General features: G+C 45.0%; 1 protein-coding gene across 1 annotated transcript in view; it reads right to left on the reverse strand.

Annotated features, from left to right (window-relative positions):
- Me3 (malic enzyme 3) overlaps nucleotides 1–21,551 on the reverse strand; it is a 162,731-nt gene that overhangs the window by 49,306 nt on the left and 91,874 nt on the right. The window lies entirely within an intron of this gene.

Consider the following 21,551-nt stretch of genomic DNA (forward strand, 5'->3'; position numbering starts at 1 on the left):
CATGCACACAAAGAGAAGCCAGGCAGTCAGTGTGGAAACAAAGCAAAGTCCCTGAGCTCCGGCAACAACTGCATTGCCCACTTTTGCCCCCAGCCCCACGGAAGATGGATTTTGTCTCAATGCTCTGAAGAGTCCTGGTGTCTTTCCCAATCGCTTCTCTCCGTAGAATCAGGAGTGTGCTGGGTCAAGGGCATGCCCGCCTGCAGCCATCTTCTCTAGAGAATGCCTCTTTTCTTCTTTTCTCTCTACATCTGGTACCAGAATCCCCTGACTCGCTAGCCCCACAACTACCTTAGCCGCGATGGGTCTGCTCTCCAGGTACTTGCTCCAGAGCACAGAGCACATGGCCAGGACCGAAACCTGGACATATGGGCTGGGATGTTCAGATATGTATGCACCAGGCCTCTGAGATGTAGCTGGGAAGGGAAGAAGGGGAGGGGTGCTTGATGAAATACTTTTCTCTGTCGGCATGGGAGTCTAACTATACCAAATTCAGACTTAGCCTTCCAGTCCGGCAGAGGGCGCAGTTGCAAATGTAAGATAATAGAGCATGCTATGCTTCACAGCTTTGTACTTGACTTAGAATGTTTAATACAGACTTCGAAGGCGTGGATATGAATCTTCTGTTTTAGGGCTAGAGATGAGAGAATGTGTACATTTGCGGGTTCCCTTCTCACTCTTTCTCACATTAGGAGATAACCCGTAAAACTTACACACTCAAGTCGTCATCATTTTAGAAGTGTAACAAGGTTCCTGGCTTCTGGGAGTGACAGGATAACCCTTCTGAAGACAATTATTATAAAGTCACTCATATATAAACAATTTATATTACCGCTATGCTATGAAATATGTGTTTTTGGTTTATAGCAAGGGAGCTCGGCCAAATGGTGCTAGAAGCGGCAAGAGCATCTGCCTTTGAAAGCAGGAGCTATTCTTTGCAGCTTTTTGCCTGGGCACAAGCGACTCAGTCTTCAAACGACTCAGAGCAACAGAAGGCCGACTTACACATTGAGTGCCCGAGAACAGGGTTGGGATTAGGAAGAGCAGCTGGGCAGTGCAGGGGGAAATTGGAAGGGAAGAAACTTCAGGGACTCTCAAGCCTGGGTATAAAAAGCCCTGTCATTGGTTGGCTGGGAGTAGCAGGGGCACTGATACAATTGGTTGGAGCAAGAAACCCAAAGAACTGAGCAGAGACCTCAGTTCTTGCTGATTTGGGCAGACGGAGCTTGGAATTTGAATTCAGTTTAGTTCGCTCTCTTAGAACAAAAGACTACTTTTTAAAGAAACAAAACATAATCCAGCATCTATAAAAGACAGTATACCAGAGATATCCATTATAATGACGTGCTTATATCATTTATGTTTCGGTTTTCAAGATAAAATGTGTGTGTGTGTGTGTGTGTGTGTGTGTGTGTGTGAGAGAGAGAGAGAGAGAGAGAGAGAGAGAGAGAGAGAGAGAGAGAGAGAGATCCTTACACACATGCCTGTCACCCATGCATGTGAGAGTCAGAGATTGAAATCATGAATTTTCTACTTTACTTTTTCGGACAGCATTTGGCTGAGCTGGGTGACCAGCAAGCCCCTGAGCTAGCCTGGCCTCCTCCCTAGTGCTAGGATGGCAGCTGCACATTGCTGCCCTCAGCTTATTTTAAATGTAGGTGTTGGGTATCACACTTGGGCCCTCACATGTGATGGAAAGGGCTGTTTCCCACTGAGCTATGTCTGCAACCCCCACAAAGAGTCCTGAATGCCATCCATTTTCAGAACTATTCTTTCTTCTCTCTTCTATCACTAAACTGAAAACAAACCAAACCAAAATGAAAACCCAGCTTGTCTTCAGAAGCTGCCTGCATGCTGTTCCTCCCTCTAATTCTCCACCCATAGTAGTGTGTTTTTTATTAGCATTGTATTACTAAACTTTCAATAGCTTCACCATTTTGAAAGCATTGCATACTTTCCAGCTTTCATCTCCTCTGGTTTATTTTTTTAAAATATTGTTTTTCTTTTATGTGTGTAAGTGTTTTGTCTGCATGTATGTATGTGCTCCGTGTGTGTGCAGTACCCCTGGAAGCCAGAAGAGGGTACTTAATTCTCTGGAGCTGGAGTTACAGGCAGTTGTGAGCTGTCTGTTGATGGTGCTGAGAACTGAACTCTAGCCTTCTGCCAAAGCAGCAAGCTTTTCCCCCAGTCCGTTCTCTGTCTCTTTAATAGAATCTGATACTTTCACTAATTCCCTGTCCCCAAATGTTGGCTTCCCCGAGTCTCCTTTTTTTGAGTTTTCCCACTTTCTCTGACTACTCTTGTTTATTCTTTTAAACTGGCCCCCCAGTCGTATTTGTGCTAACATTCCTCAATATTTCCCCTCAGTCTTCCACTTTCAGTCTCCTGTGTGATCTCATCAGCACCAAAAGCAACTGGACACGGACCTTAAGACATAGCCACTAGAATTTCTCATTTTAGGTGCTATTGACATTTTGGGTTAGAGAATTCTTTGCTGTGTGGGTGAGGTTGTCCTGAGCCCTTCAGGGTTTTTGGTAACATCCTTTGCCTCTACCCACGATGTGCCAGAAACACCTCTACCCTCTACTCTGCTGTAACAACAGCAGCGGCAACAGCAACAACAACACAACAACAACAACGAAATAGCAACAGCAGCAGCAACAACAACATCTCCAGTCATTAGCAACTATCCCCAGAGGAGACAAAAGTCATTACAAACTTGGAAGGAATTGCTCTAGACCTCTATTAACTGCCTGCCTGACGTATGTCAAAGGCACTCGAATTTAACATGTCTACGACCAAATTTAAGACTGAGCCTCGGGCGGAACGCAACGCGGCCGGAACACCGGGCGGCGGAACGCGGCCGGAACACCGGGCGGCGGAACGCGGCCGGAACACCGGGCGGCGGAACGCGGCCGGAACACCGGGCGGCGGAACGCGGCCGGAACACCGGGCGGCGGAACGCGGCCGGAACACCGGGCGGCGGAACGCGGCCGGAACACCGGGCGGCGGAACGCGGCCGGAACACCGGGCGGCGGAACGCGGCCGGAACACCGGGCGGCGGAACGCGGCCGGAACACCGGGCGGCGGAACGCGGCCGGAACACCGGGCGGCGGAACGCGGCCGGAACACCGGGCGGCGGAACGCGGCCGGAACACCGGGCGGCGGAACGCGGCCGGAACACCGGGCGGCGGAACGCGGCCGGAACACCGGGCGGCGGAACGCGGCCGGAACACCGGGCGGCGGAACGCGGCCGGAACACCGGGCGGCGGAACGCGGCCGGAACACCGGGCGGCGGAACGCGGCCGGAACACCGGGCGGCGGAACGCGGCCGGAGGACGCCCAGCGCAGCCGGCGGGGACCCACTGGGACCAGAGCGGCAGCAGAGGACACAGGCTGCTGGCGGCGGGAACCGTCCCAGCAGCAGAAGCAGGCTGCAGGGACCGCGCGCAACACCAAGAACAGATCGCCCCACTACAATTAAACCAAAGAGGTAGGCCTTCGGTTGGGGAGGTCCCTGGCAAAGGAGGAGCCGGGTCCTATTCCTGAAGACCTTTCTGAGGGGTGAGAGGGATCTTGGCCCCCGGCAGGAACCAGGAAACAGAGCAAGGGCATTTTGTAAGAGGAGCCCCTGGCCAGCAGGGGAACCTGAACCAGTTTTAAAAGACCCCTTAGATAGCATCGATAGGAGGAGATGGGCAGGCGCCAAGGAAAGAATTCACCCAATAATCTGAAAAACAACATGAAAACACCGGAACCCAACGATCTTACAACAGAAGGTCTCCAACACCATAACACAGAAGAAGTGGAAAAAATTGACTTTATGAAAGCTGTAGAGTCCCTTAAACAACATGTGAAAAATGCCCTTATAGAAATGGATGAGAAGTATAACCAAAAATTTGAAGAAATGAGTAAATACGTACATAATACCCTGGGAAACCAAGAAAGAACGATCAAACAGGTAATGGAAACAGTTCAAGAATTGAAAACTGAAATGGAAGCAAGGAAGAAAACACAAACTGAGGACCAGCTGGATATGGAAAATCTAGGTCAACGAGCAGAGCCTACAGAAACAAGCATAATCAATAGAATACAAGAAATAGAAGAAAGAATCTCAGATTCTGAGGACAACATAGAGAAAATAAACGCTCTGATCAAAGAAAACTGCAAAGCCAACAAATTCTCATCACAAAACATTCAGGAAATATGGGACACAATAAAAAGACCAAATCTAAGAATAATAGGAATAGAAGAAGGAGAAGAGTCACAGCTCAAAGGCCCAGAAAATATTTTGAACAAAATTATGGAAGAAAACTTTCCCAACATAAAGAAAGATATTCCTTTGAATATTCAAGAAGCATATAGAACACCAAACAGACTGGATCAAAGGAAAACATCCCCTCGCCATATAATAATCAAAACACAAAATATACAGGTTAAAGAAAGAATACTAAGAGCTGCAAAGGAAAAAGGCCAATTAACTTATAAAGGTAAACCGATCAGACTTACACCTGATTTCTCTATGGAAACAATGAAAGCCAGAAGGTCCTGGATAGAAGTACTGCAGAAGCTAAGAGACCATGGATGCAAGCCCAGACTACTATACCCAGCCAAGCTTTCGTTCACTATAAATGGAGAAATCAAAACATTCCAGGATAAAAACAAATTTAAACAATACGCAGCCACGAATCCAGCCCTACAGAAAGTAATAGAAGGAAAATCGCAACCCAAGGAATCCAACATTGCCAACACTGCTTACAATAACTCAGGCATCTAGCGACCCTTCACTAGCACAACTCAAAGAAGGGAGACACACAAATTCTACTTCCAAAAACAATAAGAATATCTGGCGTAAACAACCACTGGTCATTAATATCACTTAATATTAATGGTCTCAATTCACCTATAAAAAGGCACAGGCTAAGAGATTGGATACGAAAACAGGATACAACATTCTGCTGTTTGCAAGAAACACATCTCAACCACAAAGACAGGCATCTACTCAGAGTAAAGGGCTGGGAAAAGATCTTTCAAGCAAATGGTCCTAAGAAAAAAGCAGGTGTGGCCATATTAATTTCTAACAAAACTGACTTCAAACTAAAATCAATCCGAAGAGATCGAGATGGACACTTTATACCCATAACAGGAACAATTTGTCAGGATGAAGTCTCAATCCTGAATATTTACGCCCCTAATATAAAAGCACCCACGTATGTAAAAGAAATATTACTAAAACTCAAGGCAGACATCAAACCATACACACTAGTAGTAGGAGACTTCAATACACCTCTCTCAGCAATGGACAGGTCAATCAGACAGAAACCTAATAGAGAAGTAAGAGAACTACTGGAGGTAATGAAGCAAATGGACTTAACAGACATCTATAGAACATTCCACCCAAATAGGAAAGAATATACCTTCTTCTCTGCAGCCCATGGAACCTTCTCGAAAATTGACCACATACTCGGAAACAAAGGAAACCTCCACAGATACAAAAAAATATCAGTGTCCACCTGTGTCTTATCAGATCACCACGGATTAAAGTTAGAATTCAACAACAATCCTACCTCCAGAAAGCTGACAAACTCATGGAAACTGAACAGTCAACTACTGAACCACACCTGGGTCAAGGAAGAAATCAAGAAAGAAATTAAAGTCTTCCTTGAATTTAATGAAAACAAAGGGACAACATACTCAAACCTATGGGACACTATGAAATCAGTGCTAAGAGGAAAGTTCATAGCACTAAGTGCCCACTTAAAGAAAACAGAGAAAGCATACATCGGAGACTTAACAGCACACCTGAAAGCTTTAGAAAAAAAAGAAGCAGATGCGCCCAGGAGGAGTAGAAGACTGGAAATAATCAAACTGAGGGCGGAAATCAACAAAATAGAAACGCAGAAAACAGTCCAAAGAATCAATGAAACCAAAAGTTGGTTCTTGGAGAAAATCAACAAGATCGACAAACCCCTATCCAAACTAATTAAACGACAGAGAGAGAACACGCAAATAAATAAGATCAGAAATGAAAAGGGGGACATAACCACAGACACAAAGGAAATTCAGAGACTCATTAGATCTCACTACAAAAGCCTGTATGCCACAAAACTAGAAAATGCAAAAGAAATGGACATTTTTTTAGATAAGTACCACATACCAAAGCTAAACCAAGACCAGGTGAACGATCTAAATAGACCTGTTAATCGCGAAGAGCTAGAAACCCTTATCAAAAATCTACCTTCCAAAAAAAGCCCAGGACCAGATGGTTTCAATGCAGAATTCTACCAGAACTTCCAAGAAGAGCTAATACCTATACTCCTTAATGTATTTCACAATATAGAAACAGAAGAGTCATTGCCAAATTCCTTTTATGAAGCTACAGTTACCCTGATACCAAAACCACACAAAGACCCAACCAAGAAAGAAAATTACAGGCCGATCTCACTCATGAATATCGATGCAAAAATTCTCAATAAAATACTGGCAAACCGAATCCAAGAACACATTAGAAAAATTATCCATTATGATCAAGTAGGCTTCATCCCAGAGATGCAGGGCTGGTTCAACATACGCAAATCTATCAATGTAATCCACCATATAAATAAACTGAAAGAAAAAAACCATATGATCATTTCATTAGATGCTGAAAAAGCATTTGACAAAATTCAACACCCCTTTATGATAAAAGTCTTGGAGAGATTAGGGATACAAGGGTCATACCTAAATATAATAAAAGCTATTTACAGCAAGCCGTCAGCTAACATTAAATTAAATGGAGAAAAACTCAAAGCCATCCCACTAAAATCAGGAACACGACAAGGCTGTCCACTCTCCCCATACCTCTTCAATATAGTGCTTGAAGTTCTAGCAATAGCAATAAGACATCATAAAGGGATCAAGGGGATTCGTATCGGAAAAGAAGAAGTTAAGCTCTCGTTATTTGCAGATGATATGATAGTATACATAAGCGACCCCAAAAACTCTACCAAAGAACTCCTACAGCTGATAAACACCTTTAGTAATGTGGCAGGATACAAGATCAACTCCAAAAAATCAGTGGCCTTCCTATACACTAAGGATAAGGAAACAGAGAGGGAAATTAGAGAAGCATCACCTTTCACGATAGCCACAAATAGCATAAAATATCTTGGGGTAACTCTGACCAAGGATGTGAAAGATCTATTTGACAAGAACTTTAAGTCTTTGAAGAAAGAAATTGAAGAGGACACCAGAAAATGGAAAGATCTTCCTTGCTCCTGGATTGGGAGGATCAACATAGTAAAAATGGCAATTCTACCAAAAGCAATCTATAGATTCAATGCAATCCCCATCAAAATCCCATCAAAATTCTTCACAGATCTGGAGAAGACAATAATCAACTTTATATGGAAAAACAAAAAACCCAGGATAGCCAAAACAATCTTATACAACAAAGGATCGTCTGGAGGCATTACCATCCCTGACTTCAAACTCTACTACAGAGCTACAGTATTGAAAACAGCTTGGTATTGGCATAAAAACAGAGAAGTCGACCAATGGAATCGAATAGAAGACCCTGACATTAACCCACAAACCTATGAACACCTGATTTTCGATAAAGGAGCTAAAAGTATACAATGGAAAAAAGAGAGCATCTTCAACAAATTGTGCTGGCAAAACTGGATGTCAACCTGTAGAAGAATGAAAATAGATCCATATCTATCACCATGCACAAAACTCAAGTCCAAATGGATTAAAGACCTCAATATCAGTTTGAACACAGTGAACCTGATAGAAGAGAAAGTGTGAAGTACTCTACAACACATGGGCACAGGAGACCACTTCTTACGTATAACCCCAGCAGCACAGACATTAAGGACCTCATTGAATAAATGGGACCTCCTGAGATTGAGAAGCTTCTGTAAAGCAAAGGACACTGTCACTAAGACACAAAGGCAACCCACCAACTGGGAGAAGATCTTCACCAACCCCGCAACTGACAAAGGTCTGATCTCCAAAATATATAAAGAACTCAAGAAACTAGACCGCAAAAGGCTAATCAACCCAATTATAAAATGGGGCATTGAGCTGAACAGAGAATTCTCAACAGAAGAACTTCAAATGGCCAAAAGACACTTAAGGTCATGCTCAACTTCCTTAGCGATCAGGGAAATGCAAATCAAGACAACTTTAAGATACCATCTTACACCTGTCAGAATGGCTAAAATCAAAAATACCAATGATAGCCTTTGTTGGAGAGGTTGTGGAGAAAGGGGTACACTCATCCATTGCTGGTGGGAATGCAAACTTGTGCAACCACTTTGGAAGGCAGTATGGCGGTTTCTCAGGAAATTGGGGATCAACTTACCCCTGGACCCAGCAATACCACTCTTGGGAATATACCCAAGAGAGGCCTTATCATACAACAAAAGTATATGCTCTACAATGTTCATAGCAGCATTGTTTGTGATAGCCAGAACCTGGAAACAACCTAGATGCCCTTCAATGGAAGAATGGATGAAGAAAGTATGGAATTTATACATATTAGAGTACTACTCAGCAATAAAAAACAAGGACTTCATGAATTTTGCATACAAATGGATGGAAATAGAAAACACTATCCTGAGTGAGGTAAGCCAGACCCAAAAAGAGGAACATGGGATGTACTCACTCATATTTGGTTTCTAGCCATAAACCAAGGACATTGAGGTTATAATTAGGGATCCTAGAGAAGCTAAATAAGGAGAACCCAAAGAAAAACATATAGGCATCCTCCTGAATATTAACCTTCAGCAAGCGATGAAAGGAGACAGAGACAGAGACCCAAATTGGAGCACAGGACTGAAATCTCAAGGTCCAAATCAGGAGCAGAAGGAGAGAGAGCATGAGCATGGAACTCAGGACCGCGAGGGGTGCACCCACACATTGAGACAATGGGGATGTTCTATTGGGAACTCACCAAGGCCAGCTGGCCTGGGTCTGGAAAAGCCTGGGATAAAACCGGACTCTCTGAACATAGCGGACAATGAGGACTACTGAGAACTCAAGAACAATGGCAATGGGTTTCTGATCCTACTGCACGCACTGGCTTTGTGGGAGCCTAGGCAGTTTGGATGCTCAACTTACTAGACCTGGATGGAGGTGGGGGTTCCTTGGACTTCCCACAGGACAGGGAACCCTGATTGCTTTTCGGGCTGGGGGGAGACTTAATTGGGGGAGGGGGAGGGAAATGGGAGGCGGTGGCAGGGAAGAGACAGAAATCTTTAATAAATAAATAAATTAAAAAAAAAAAAGACTGAGCCTCTCACCAACTGTGACTGAAAGACAAGATAAAGCTGACTCATTCCTTTCATTCTCGAGTCTCAGTCACACCGGCTTCCTTTCCAGACCCCGTGCCGCCATGTCCAGGCTGTTTCTTCTGCCACTACGCTTCTTCACTTTTCCTGCAGTTAACTCCTTCTCATTATTCTGGAAATTTCCAAGTGCAGGTAGAAGGTTCTTGGTATGAGTTCACGGTCTCTTCGCCTTGAAGACACAGCTGTGTTTACTGTGTGGCTCCTTGGCTAACGTGCCTTCATGAGCCTGTAAGCATCACAGGGACAAACTGTGTGTCCGTTTTCATTGTCGTTCAGCCCCCTCCCCTCGGGCTTAGTCTGTGACCCGTGCTGAGCACATCAGCTCTGGACACAGGGAGCTGTAAGCCAACAGGTGATGATGGTCAAGGGACGGGAAAACCACTGGATGAAACTAGGTGAGTTGGCACCAAGGCGAGTTGTGTGTGTGCCCTGTGTGTGGTGCTGGGCAGTGCTAGTCAGTGCACAGAGGATGGTAATTGCGCCGGGGGAAAGAAATGCACTGAAGAGTTGGGGGATCAGGTTCTACTTGTGAAGGGGGCAGTGTAAGCATCTGAGTTAACTCACTCATGATAGCTTCCAGGTGAAGAACAACAGACTAGGCCACCCCCAGGATATGCCTCTTCCACTTAGAGACTGTTTTGAGCTTGTTTCACTGTGAACTGAGGTTTTCAGGAAAATGAAAAGCCACACCTGTGTTCTACAAGCTGATTAAAACTGTGATTACGGAGGGTTGGAATGTGGCCAGATTATCTCCCACTATCTTTAGTTCTCTGTGTCTGACCTAACATCCTCTGATATTTTTTTAGGCAAATACTTTGGGGTGTATTAACAGATCTCTTATTCCAATGAAAGCTAAGAATGCTGTCAGATAACATCGGAAGCCTGTAGCAGATGAAGAAGAATATTTTTTTTTCTGTGTTGTACCCTGCCCACCTGATCACAACGAAAATTCCTGATAACCCTTGCTCACCTCACCTGTGGTCATCACGCCATCTCTTTCCTTTAGGACCCTCCCCTCCTTTCTTTTGTTTTATCGAAAACCATATTTGAGCTCGAAGTCCTAACCACTCCTTAGGCTATACTTGTTCAATTCCATGTTTTGCTTGCTAATCTGTCTTTTGCGAAAGGGCTTATTCCAGCTGAGCACTCTGAAAGGCATGCAGGCCTCTCCCTGTAGGCGAGTGCTTCTCTCCTCACAAGGAGGGCGATGCCTTTGCACGAAGATAACCAGGGGCCAGCCCCAGATTGATTGATGTCTCACCTAGGGAACTCATCTCACCCACAGCAATGACCGCGACACATTTCTGGCTTCTCGGCTCTACTTTGGAAAGGTCTGAGGCCCCCATGGGATGGAGCACGCGTGGACCAGTCCTGCTTTGGTGTAGAGCTAAGCAGAGCGAGCGGTGTGCAGCCAACTGCAAACACAGGCAAAGTGTGATTACTAAAATTATACGGTGCGTTAAAATCAGCCCTCTTTATTGATAATAAGAGGGAGAAGTTTTACATTTAAACTCCTGACCTGATGAAATGTTGATGGCTCATTCATTCTCTTTCTCTTAAAGTGCATTTATCGGGGCTGCAGAGATCAGACTATAAAATTTTCTCCTTCTGAAATGTATTAAGAGTTTTTAAAATGTTCATATAAACTATAGCAAAGGACTGCTCTGGATGTGGGTTTCGAGGTTATTTTTCTTTCTGTGATTCTTGCTGGCAAGGGAGTGTGCTAATCAACAGAAGGATTGTAGGCCCCAGAAGGATTCTTGAGGGCTTATAGGCAGAGAGAAATCCTGAGTGAATGTGTCTTGTTGGCATGGGCACGGCCATGCTGAAGACCTCAGCGTGCGTCGGATTCTGGGACTGGGCAAAGCCTTCCTGAGGAAGGCTCAGAGGAAGCGCAAAGCATCCTGGGGTCTGAGTGAGTGCTGAGGGGTGTGCAGGAAAGTTCCTGAAGCTTGCTTTCTCTGCTGGCTACAGCCTGAAGACTGCCCCTTAGAGAGACTGTTCATGCAGAGAGGAGCTGAAGCTGCCTCTCTGTTTATGTGTGTAACAAACGGGGCCTGCCGCTTTGCTGTCCAAGTTTCCTGTGTTCTCAGAAAGAATCTCCTATAAAATGTTCTCAGTAAACTATTTTCAGTTCTAGCGACTTCGCACTCAGGGGAAATAAACGTTTCCAACGGTACCGGGTGATGGGACGGTTCCTCCCATTTCCATAAGATGTTATTAGCCTAGGAATGCATTCCTCCTCAGTGACCTCAGAGAGAGTACCTCGGTGCCTCGGGAAGCTCCCTTTTCAGTCCTGCTTGGCTCCATCTGGAAAATGCAATAACATGGTAGTCACTGCGGCTGGTTGGAGGATTTAAAACACGGCACCGCCTAAGGAGGCTGCCTGTGGCTTATCAGGCATAAGAGTGGGCTTCTGGAGGGAGGGTAGCACAGACGAGGGGTTAATGTGCCTGCTTTGCAGCCACAGCACCTGGGTTCAAGGCCTGATGCTGCCAGTCCTGGTAACACACTTGCGCACATGTTACTTTTCTGTTCCTAGGTCGTCTGGTCTTCACACGCAAAATGGAAGAAGCAGTCCCATCTGCTGTCTGTCTTGGCTATAATGGTTAAATAAGTCAGTCAGTCCATATTTAAATAGTGTGTAACAGTGTCTCCTATACTGGTCTACCGTGTCTGGTATAACTCATCAAATGGTAGCTCTTTCTGTTGCTGGCCGTGTAAGCTCATGGGTCAGCTTGTCTGGCCTCAGATGTTGGCACAATATCCTGGAGGCATAAGACTCCTACCAAATGCCTGGCAAATGCCAGAATCTGGTTATGAATGAGGCTTTTGGCTAGAATGACCCAAGCCATGACTGGCAGTTGCAGGGCCTTTTACTGATGTCAGAGGAAGGTTGTCAGAAATAAAGTACAGTGGGCAGAAAATCTGGGGCATGTGATGGTTTGAAAGAAAATGGTCCCCAAAGGGAGTGGCACTATTAGGAGGTATGGCTTTGCTGGAGTAGGCCTGGCCTTGTTGGAGAAAGTGTATCACTGTTGAGTGTAGTCAAGCTCCAATCACTACCTGTGAGGCAGACCCCTTCCTGTTGCCTATGGATCAAGATGTAGGACTCTCAGCTCCTTCTCCACCACCATGTCTGCCTGCATGCCACTGTGCTGATAATGAACTAAATCTCTGAGAATACAAGCCATCCCAATTAAATGATTTTCCTTTATAAGTGTGGCTGTGGTCATGGTGTCTCTTCACAGCAATAAGAACCCAACTAAGACAAAAGTTGATACCGGAGACTGGGGTATTGTTGTGATAGGCCCGACCATGTTTCTATTTGGAGGAATATGGACTTTGGTGCTTTGGGTTGGGAAAGCAGTTGAATGCTTTAAATCCTGCCTAATGGGCATCTTAGTAAGAACATGGCCGACAGTGGTGCCGAGTGTGATTGGAGTTGTGGGGGCCTGGTTCAGGAGGTTTCAGAGGAGAATAATATTAGTATGTGACCTGGAAACCAGTCTTATGATATGGATGTTGGGATTCGACCATGGGTCCTCAAGACTGAGTAGCAAGTGCTCTTAACTATAGAGCCATCTCTTCGGTCCCATTGAGGTTTTAGAATTGTTTGTTGGAAAGTATGACATGACCATGGTCCACTCTGATCAGCAACCTTCTCCCAGGGATGTCTCACACACAAAACATGGACACTCTGGTGAAAGTAGAAGAGAGGGGTCGACCCTTTTGAAGGGGTTCTCAGTTTCTTTCCCTCAGCTAGAACTCTGACGATGACAGCCATGGAAGAAGATTCCATTACTGAAAATATGCTATGGAGTATATGAGGGCTAGGAAATGATATATTTCAAATTACGTCTTATTTGATGAGACCGTTTGCTGTTTAGGGAGGGTTGGGCTGCATCTGTCTCATTCATAGTTGTAAAATTGTGGCCTGGCATGGTGCCACGCACACAACAGGTACTCTCCAGGCAATACATGCATTGGGGACAAGGAGGGTGCATGATGAGTGTGCACAATGTAGTACCGAAATGACATTAATCTGGGCCTGTGCACGATGAGTGTGCATGAGTGTGCACGATACAGTACTGAAATAACATAAATCCGGGCCTGGAATTTATGTTACAAACTGAGTGCGTACCATCTCAGGATGTCTATGTGAAGGCTTCCTCCAAGCAACGTGGATTGTGTGACCCCCTACTTAGATGTTAAAATCTTAACCCCATACATCCGTGGCCTTATTTAGAGATAATGTCTTCATGGAACAGTCAGTTAAGATGATGTCATTAGGGTGGGGCCTCTTTTTAGAAAAGTGCTAGCCTCGGAAGAAGGGAAGACGGTGCCACATAAAGAAGACGGATGGTGACGGGTGGAGGCTGAGCAGACCAGATTGCCACACCCAGGAGACAAGGACGGCAAAGGTTTACCAATAAACAATGGCGGCCTGGGAGGGCGGAGGGGGATTGTTTCCTTCAGCGGTCAGAGAGTACATGACCCTGCCTTCAGAACTGTTTCAGAGTGACAAATTCATTCCTGTTGTTCCCAGCCACCCAGCTCGTGCTAACTTGTTCCAGCAGCATTAGGAGCTGAAGAAGCCAGCTCTCCGATTCTTGTGCGGTAGCCCTGAGGAGCTGGTCAACACAATTCCTTCTCTATATGCTTCCCAATTCTTCTAAACTAACTTTTCTCATTCTTTTTTTTAAAATTTTTTTTGTATTTTATTTATTTATTTGTTTGTTTATTTAAGATTTCTGCCTTCTCCCCGCCACCGCCTCCCATTTTCCTTCCCCTCCCAACTTTCCTCATTCTTATTTTTATTTTTTAATTGAGTTCTTGGATCATTTCATACGAGTTTGTAATCCAGTCTGGTTACTCCCTTCCTCTACCCTCTCCTACTGTCGCCCAGCTTTTGTCAAGATGAACCCCACCAATCTTTCTCAGATTAAGGACTCTTAGTTTACTGTGTGACTCGCTTGGTTTAATCAGGGCCACCTGTATGGTCATCAGGTGGCTCTCCACGGGAGCCTGATGGGGGTCACCAGCGGGCTCACCATCGAAGGCAGTCACTCCCCCTTTCCTGACTACCGGTAGGAAACAGTTCAGCCTCAGCAGGCAGGGCAAACAGTCTCACTTCTCTCTCCTTGTCTGGCTGTTCTTGTGCAATGACTGCAGCTGTCGAGAGTTCATGGTGGCAGTGGCTCTGTGTTGCTCATACGATGGCACACCTCATTCCCCCGAGCCCTGGAGGGGTGATTTAAGTACCTCGTTGACGGCTGAGCAGCCAATTAGCACTTAGGCTCTGCATCTGGTAAAGTCCTAGGTCTCTGCCTTCATGGCAGCTCACAATATAGAGGAGAGGCTTCCCTGATTAAGGTCAGGAGCGATGGTTGGTGTTAGAGGCCAAGATGGCTGGAAGTCTTGATGAAATGTCCTGGAGTGGCGTGGGCAGGAATAAAGTGGGTTCGTGTAACCCAGGCTGGCCTCAAACTTGTTATGCATCTGCGGATGACCTTGGTTCCTGATTTCCTACCACACTGTGTGCTGAGATTATAGACATATACCCCAAGGCCCAGTTCATGTGATGTTGGAGGAGAAACTCAGGGCTTCATAGAGAACAGGTAAGCACTTGACTACTGAGCTACATCAAGTTCAATGTCTGTTAGAGTTTTCCTAAATTCAGGGGTGGTGTGGGAGGTCCTTCTGTCTATGTGTTACTTTTATTGGTTAAAGAATAAAGAAACTGTCTTGGCCTGTGATAGGGCAAAAGAACAGAGCTAGATGGGGAAAACTAAAGTGAATGCTGAGAAAAAAGGAGGCAGGGTCAGAGAGCCGCCAGAGTCAGACATGCCAAAACTTTGCTGGTAAGCCACTGTCATGTGGAGATACACAGATTAATGGAGATGGATTAAATTAATATGTAAGAGTTAGCCAATAAGAAGTGAAAGCTAATGGGCTAAGCAGTGATTTAAGTAGTATGGTTCTGTGTGATTATTTTGGGGCTGTGTGATTGAGCAGCCAGGGACCAAGAAGCGGCCCTCCCACTACACAGGGGCAGCCTCCCCCATCCAATAGAGGCCTGTGAATGTCATCACTGTCTCCAGTGTCCATCAGGAGGCAGAAAATTTTTCTTGACTTTGAGAATTCAATGACACCGGAGAGAAAGCAAAACAAAGATAATGTTCACTCTTGAGAATGTTATTGTTTTTTTTTTTTTTTGAGAAAAAGTCTCTTAACCCTTATCTTGAGGGTCTGCCAGGGAGTGACCCTTCGACAGGTCTTCAAATAGAATTGGAAATAAATGGACAACCCAGAACAACAAAACCCATTGAAATCCACAACATTTGTTTAGACTTCTTGGCACCAAGTCCAATATAAAAGGAAGACTTAATTAAAACAGGGTCAATGGCATTGGGGGAACCTCTGCAGCACACACAGGAGGAGAGGCCTGCCCTTTCAACTCCATAACAAAGACTCGCTGTTGACAGAGAACCGCCATTCTCCACAGTTTTGGCTGGAAGGCATCCCGTTCTTTGAAAAAGCCACATGAAGCTATTTTAAAAGCCCACCAGCACTTTCCCTAAAATCAGCAGTGCTCAGGAGAAACAGTCTAAGTGTAGGAAGTAGATTGAGGCATCGTCTAGACTCTGCAGGCCACATACCTAGAGAGTATGAAGTGAAGCCAGTGCCCATGGCCTGTGGGGGCATGACGGATATGCCCACAGACAGGGTAGGTGTCAGTGGTGTGTCCTGAGGAACAGTTTGGTTATTTAAGCACACCGAAGCACCGCAGCTTAGTTCCTGTATCCTGGACAACCCATCCTGTTTGGACTCCACTTCCTTCTGAGGTGGGCTATTAGAAAGGGAGTGGATGGGTTTGCGCTCTTCCCCACCCACCGGGTGACCTTCTTAGATGACAGTGAACTTCGAGTGGGCTTGTCTTTGGAGAGAGGCTTATAGCTGTGGCAATGATTTTTATCTAGGTGACACCATCAACTGGACGTTGGGGCAGAGAGGGATCTCTTGATCTCACACCTGTAAGGTGAATCATCACCTTAGCCCACATAGCTTCATGTATCATGCTTTGTGGTAGACATGGTGCTGGGGACATGGGACACAGAGACAAATGTGATCGGCTCTGGTCCAGAGGCCATTCTGAGTTAGGATCAGAAAACGAACAAACAAACGAAAAGCCCAAACCAGCACAATAGAGTATGTAACAACACCATTATTGGAGGTTTAAACATAAGCATTAATAGCATAGCTATATCTCAGCGTGGAAGAGCAGAGCTGACTCAGGAAGCCCACTGGCCATCTCTTCTCTCCATCACCTCCTGGCTATTGTAGTATGGGCTTCCCTAGGTAGATTGAGCACTACAAAAGGAGGCACCACCCCCTCCCCTCCCCTCCCAGTGATTCCCATGGTGAGCACTTATGCAGCTGTATAAACACAGTTCAGCTGGCAGATGCAGGCCAGTTGCATTCTCTCTTTCCTTGCATGTGGGACTGGGGCAGTGAAGCCAGGGCTGGAGGAATTTCCCACCGGCTGTGGGATTATGAGATTATTAGACCTTTCCCAATCTGCTTCCCAAAAAAGGTAGTAGAACAGAAAACTACTAAAACCCTAGGACTCTTTGCCTGTATTCCGGCAGGGCTCACAGAGATCCCTGGAACCACGGCAATAACTTGGGTTTGAAACCAGACAGAGCTGGGTTTCAACTCCAGATCCACCTGGATGGGTCATCACTAGAATGAAGCTGGGATCATTACATCCATCTCCCTCAGCGCATGTGAGTTTACCCATGCATATCAACATGATGCCATCAAAAACAGCCTCTTGGTATGTTCCAAGTTGTGCTAGAAATGTTTGCCAAAAAAATATAGGTCAGATCCCCTAAGGGACACTGAATTTCCTGCCTTGGTTCAAAAACGGGGCAACTGCGAATTCTGGTCTCCACGTGCCCTGACACAATCACTGTTTTCCATTTTGTTCTGCAAAACTTGCTGATCTGCAGACCTAGCACACTACAAACACTTAACGCCAACTATGAGAACTTGCCTATCTGCAGACCTAGCACACTGCAAACACTTAACGCCAACTATGAGAACTTGCTGATCTGCAGACCTAGCACACTGCAAACACTTAACGCCAACTATGAGAACTTGCTGATCTGCAGACCTAGCACACTGCAAACACTTAACGCCAACTATGAAAACTCAAGGGTTTCTTTTTTTGTTGTTTCAGTTTTGATTATTATGGGGGTGCATGAGCGGAGGTCAAAGGACAACTTTCATGGAGTCTGTTCTCCTTTTTCACCTTTATGTGGGTTCTGGGGCTCAGTTGAGATTGTCAGGCATTTGCAGCCAGCATATTTACCCACTTAGACATCATGCCAATTCCACCCCCACATTTTTTTAGTTAAAAAAATCACATGAACAACAACCAAGGGAGATACCTGGCATTAACATTTGGTATCCACATGTACCTGCATACACACAGCACACATACTATACACACACCACACTACCACACCCCTCACATACACCACATACACACATCACACTCTGCACACCACACCACACATACACACCACACACACATACCAAACACACGCAGATCACACATACCACACACCACACACACATACACCACACACATACCACATGACACACACACCACACATATACCACACACTGAACATATAACCAACCATACCACATACACTCATATAAACACAGCACACACTCACACACATACACACCACATGTACATACACAACACACAACACCACACACACACACCAAACACACACTCACACCCATACCACATATATGCACACCACACACACATACATATCACACATATACACACATACCACACACATCACACACATATACACATACCACACACATTGCACACACATATCACACATACCACACACCACACTCACACACACATATTACACACATATACACATACCACACACATACACACATACCACACACCACACTCATACACACATCACACACATATACACATACCACACACATTGCACACACATACACACATACCACACACCACACACTCACATACATTTCAAACACATATACACATACCACACACACCACACACTTACACACATATACATACACCACACACACAAACACTCACACACATACACCACACAAACACACACATCATACACATACACACATATCACACACATATACATACACCACACACACCACACACTCACACACATATACATACACTACATAAACATACACATATAACACATATACACACATACCACACACACCAAGCACACACATATCACACATATATACACATATCACACACACCACACACTCACACATATATCACACAAACACATACCACACACACACACCACACTCATAAACACATATCACACACACACGAAACACACACACACCACACACAGCAAACACATACCTACACTCATGCATACACGCACGCACGCACGCAAGCGCGCGCGCGCGCACACACACACACACACACACACCACATACACAAAAATACACCCAACAACAAAAAGGAGTCAGAGCAATGTACAAAAGCAGGTGAGAAGCTACTCTGCTTCCTGTATATGGCTGAAGTTTAGATATGCTTCTCTTAACACAGAGAAAACTCCTAAGAAGTTTGTGATTATTTTTTAAAATTCACTTTTGGCCTTTCTGGATTTTGCAAATAGGATATATTTCTCTAGCCTCTTGGGTGATTGCAAGATGGATCTGGCAGTAGAAATTGCTGAGTTGAATTCCATAGGTTGGGAAGGAATGTCTCCATCCACATTCTCTGAGTGAGATGGGTTCGAGGAGGTCTGGAAGGCATGCAAACGCTAACGAGTGCAGGTTTCCATAAAAAGCCTCCCAACAGGGAAGCCAGCAGACCGCTCTGCACGCCTATCGCATTGTCTGCCCCCTCTGTGGTCAGCAGGGAGGAAAAGGCCGCACAGGTGGCATTTCAGCTCAGTCTACATAGAAAATGACCATGGAATCAGAAAATGCCAACCCTGCAGCTCCAGATGCTTCCAATTAGACCCCAGAAGGTTAATATAGTTTCAAACATGACTTGAAATATTCAGATATGCCAAGGAACCCAGGAAGAGTGGGTACAAAGGAGTTTCTTTTCCTATCGTAATATTTACTCTTCCAGAAATAATTACCACAGACCCCAGTGTCCCCTTATTCCGAGAAGTCACACTTCACACTTGTTGCTTTCTTTCCTGGCCATGAAGGAGGCAAAGGCTCACACATGTCTGTACTTTATAAACCAAACTCCTTGCTGTCTCCTTCCAGCCGCTGGCGAATTGGGCTCTCTGGGAAATAAGGTTTTTGGAATGCGTTCTAACTCAGAATTTTGATATTCGAAGCAAACACTCATCAACCCGTGATCGCTGTCCTGACTCAGAGGCGGCCAGTGAGTCAGTCAGTTGTTTACACATCTGTGTGAGAGGGAGAAAAACATCCTCTCTGCTTGCTTTCCCAAGACAGGTTGAAGAAGTCCTCACACAGACCTTTTCCACCGGCTCATAAATCTCTGCAGTTTCCAGGCCCTCACCAGCGTGTGGAGACACCCTGACACAACAGGCCCCCGTGCAAAGGCTATAAAAACTCAAATGCATTTCGTGTGAGTGTTTCTGAGGCAATTCTAAGAGTAGGCATCGGAGGCCTATCTTGAAGCAATTTGTAAGCGGAAGTCCCAAACCTCTTTCGTTTATCATATGAGCGTTTCTGGGGCTGCCACTGCAAATTAGTCATGAAAGCTGGAATTTAATAAGAGAGAGAGAAACACAGTTTCCAAGAGGACAAAAGTTCACTGGGAACTTGAATACACTTGAATCCCAGAGACCTTCCACAATGGAAGCAAAGCAAATGTAAGAGACAGCGAAGCGCCTGGAACTATTGTCTCCAAAACACCACTCAGCTGGTGCTGTTAATCAGGAAAGACATGTTTGACCCAATTTGTGGTTTTGACCAAGTTTAGCCTTCAAACTACTCATATCATTAAAGGAAGAAATCCCAGAACACTCAGATCAGACTAGTCAGTGGCCAAAAAAGGATGTGCTTTGAAATGTCTAGAATGTTTTAATCCCAGGGATAACGGACCTCAAGGAAAGTTCTACATCTGTGAGACGCTGCTGTTATTTTGAAGCCCAAGAGCACAGGTTAGATGGGTTTTCCCAATGTTTCAGATTTTATGGTAGCAGCGGCATCACCTGGGCAACCAGTCATGTTTGAGCCTTAGTTTTCTTATCTATAAAGTAATAGCAACAAACAAACAACACGCATACCAAACAAAAAACAAAAATGCAAATTGAGAACAATACAATTATATATGGTGGTGTGGGAGGTCCTTCTGTCTATGTGTTGCTTTTATTGGTTAATGAATAAAGAACTGCCTTAGCCTGTTGGCAGAACTTAGATAAGAGGGGGAAAACTGGACTGAGTGCTGGGAGAAGAAAGGCAGAGAGGGAGACACTATGGAGCTAGACATGCTGAAACTTTGCTGGTTGGCCACAACCTCATGGTGATATACAGATTAATAGAAATGGGTTAAATTAATATGTAAGAGTTAGCCAATAAGAAGCTAGAGCTAATGGGCCAAGCAATGATTTAATTAATACAGTTTCTGTGTGGTTATTTTGGTTCTAGGTGGCTGGGACAAACAGGTAGCTCTCCTCCAACAATATGGAAACCAAAGGAGAATTCATGGTAAACAGTGAGCACACTGCTTTTTGCATTTGGAGTCAAAGAATATAATTCTTTGAAGACTCAAAGCATTTCAATATAAAAAGGCTATCAAACCATGTGGGCATGATGAGATGGCACAAATCTTTGATCCCAGCCCTTGGGAGACAAATGCAGATGGATCTCCATGAGTCTGAGGCTCTTCTGGTCTACATAGCATGTTTCAGGCCAGCCAAGGAAACACAGTGAGATCCTGTCTCAAAACTAAACAAAACAAAACCAAATAAACAAAACCACAGACAAAAACCAAACAAAACAAAAAAGCTATCAGAATCTGGGCAGTGGTGGTACATGCCTTTAATCTCAGTACTCTGTGAGTTTAAGGCCAGCCTGGACTACAGAGTAAGTTCTAGGACATCTAGAAACCTTGCCTAGAAACCCACCCCCAGAAAAACAAAAACAAATGAACCCCAAAAAACTAGC

Source organism: Microtus pennsylvanicus, chromosome 18 (genome assembly GCF_037038515.1).
Source record: "Microtus pennsylvanicus isolate mMicPen1 chromosome 18, mMicPen1.hap1, whole genome shotgun sequence".
Lineage (NCBI taxonomy): Eukaryota > Metazoa > Chordata > Mammalia > Rodentia > Cricetidae > Microtus > Microtus pennsylvanicus.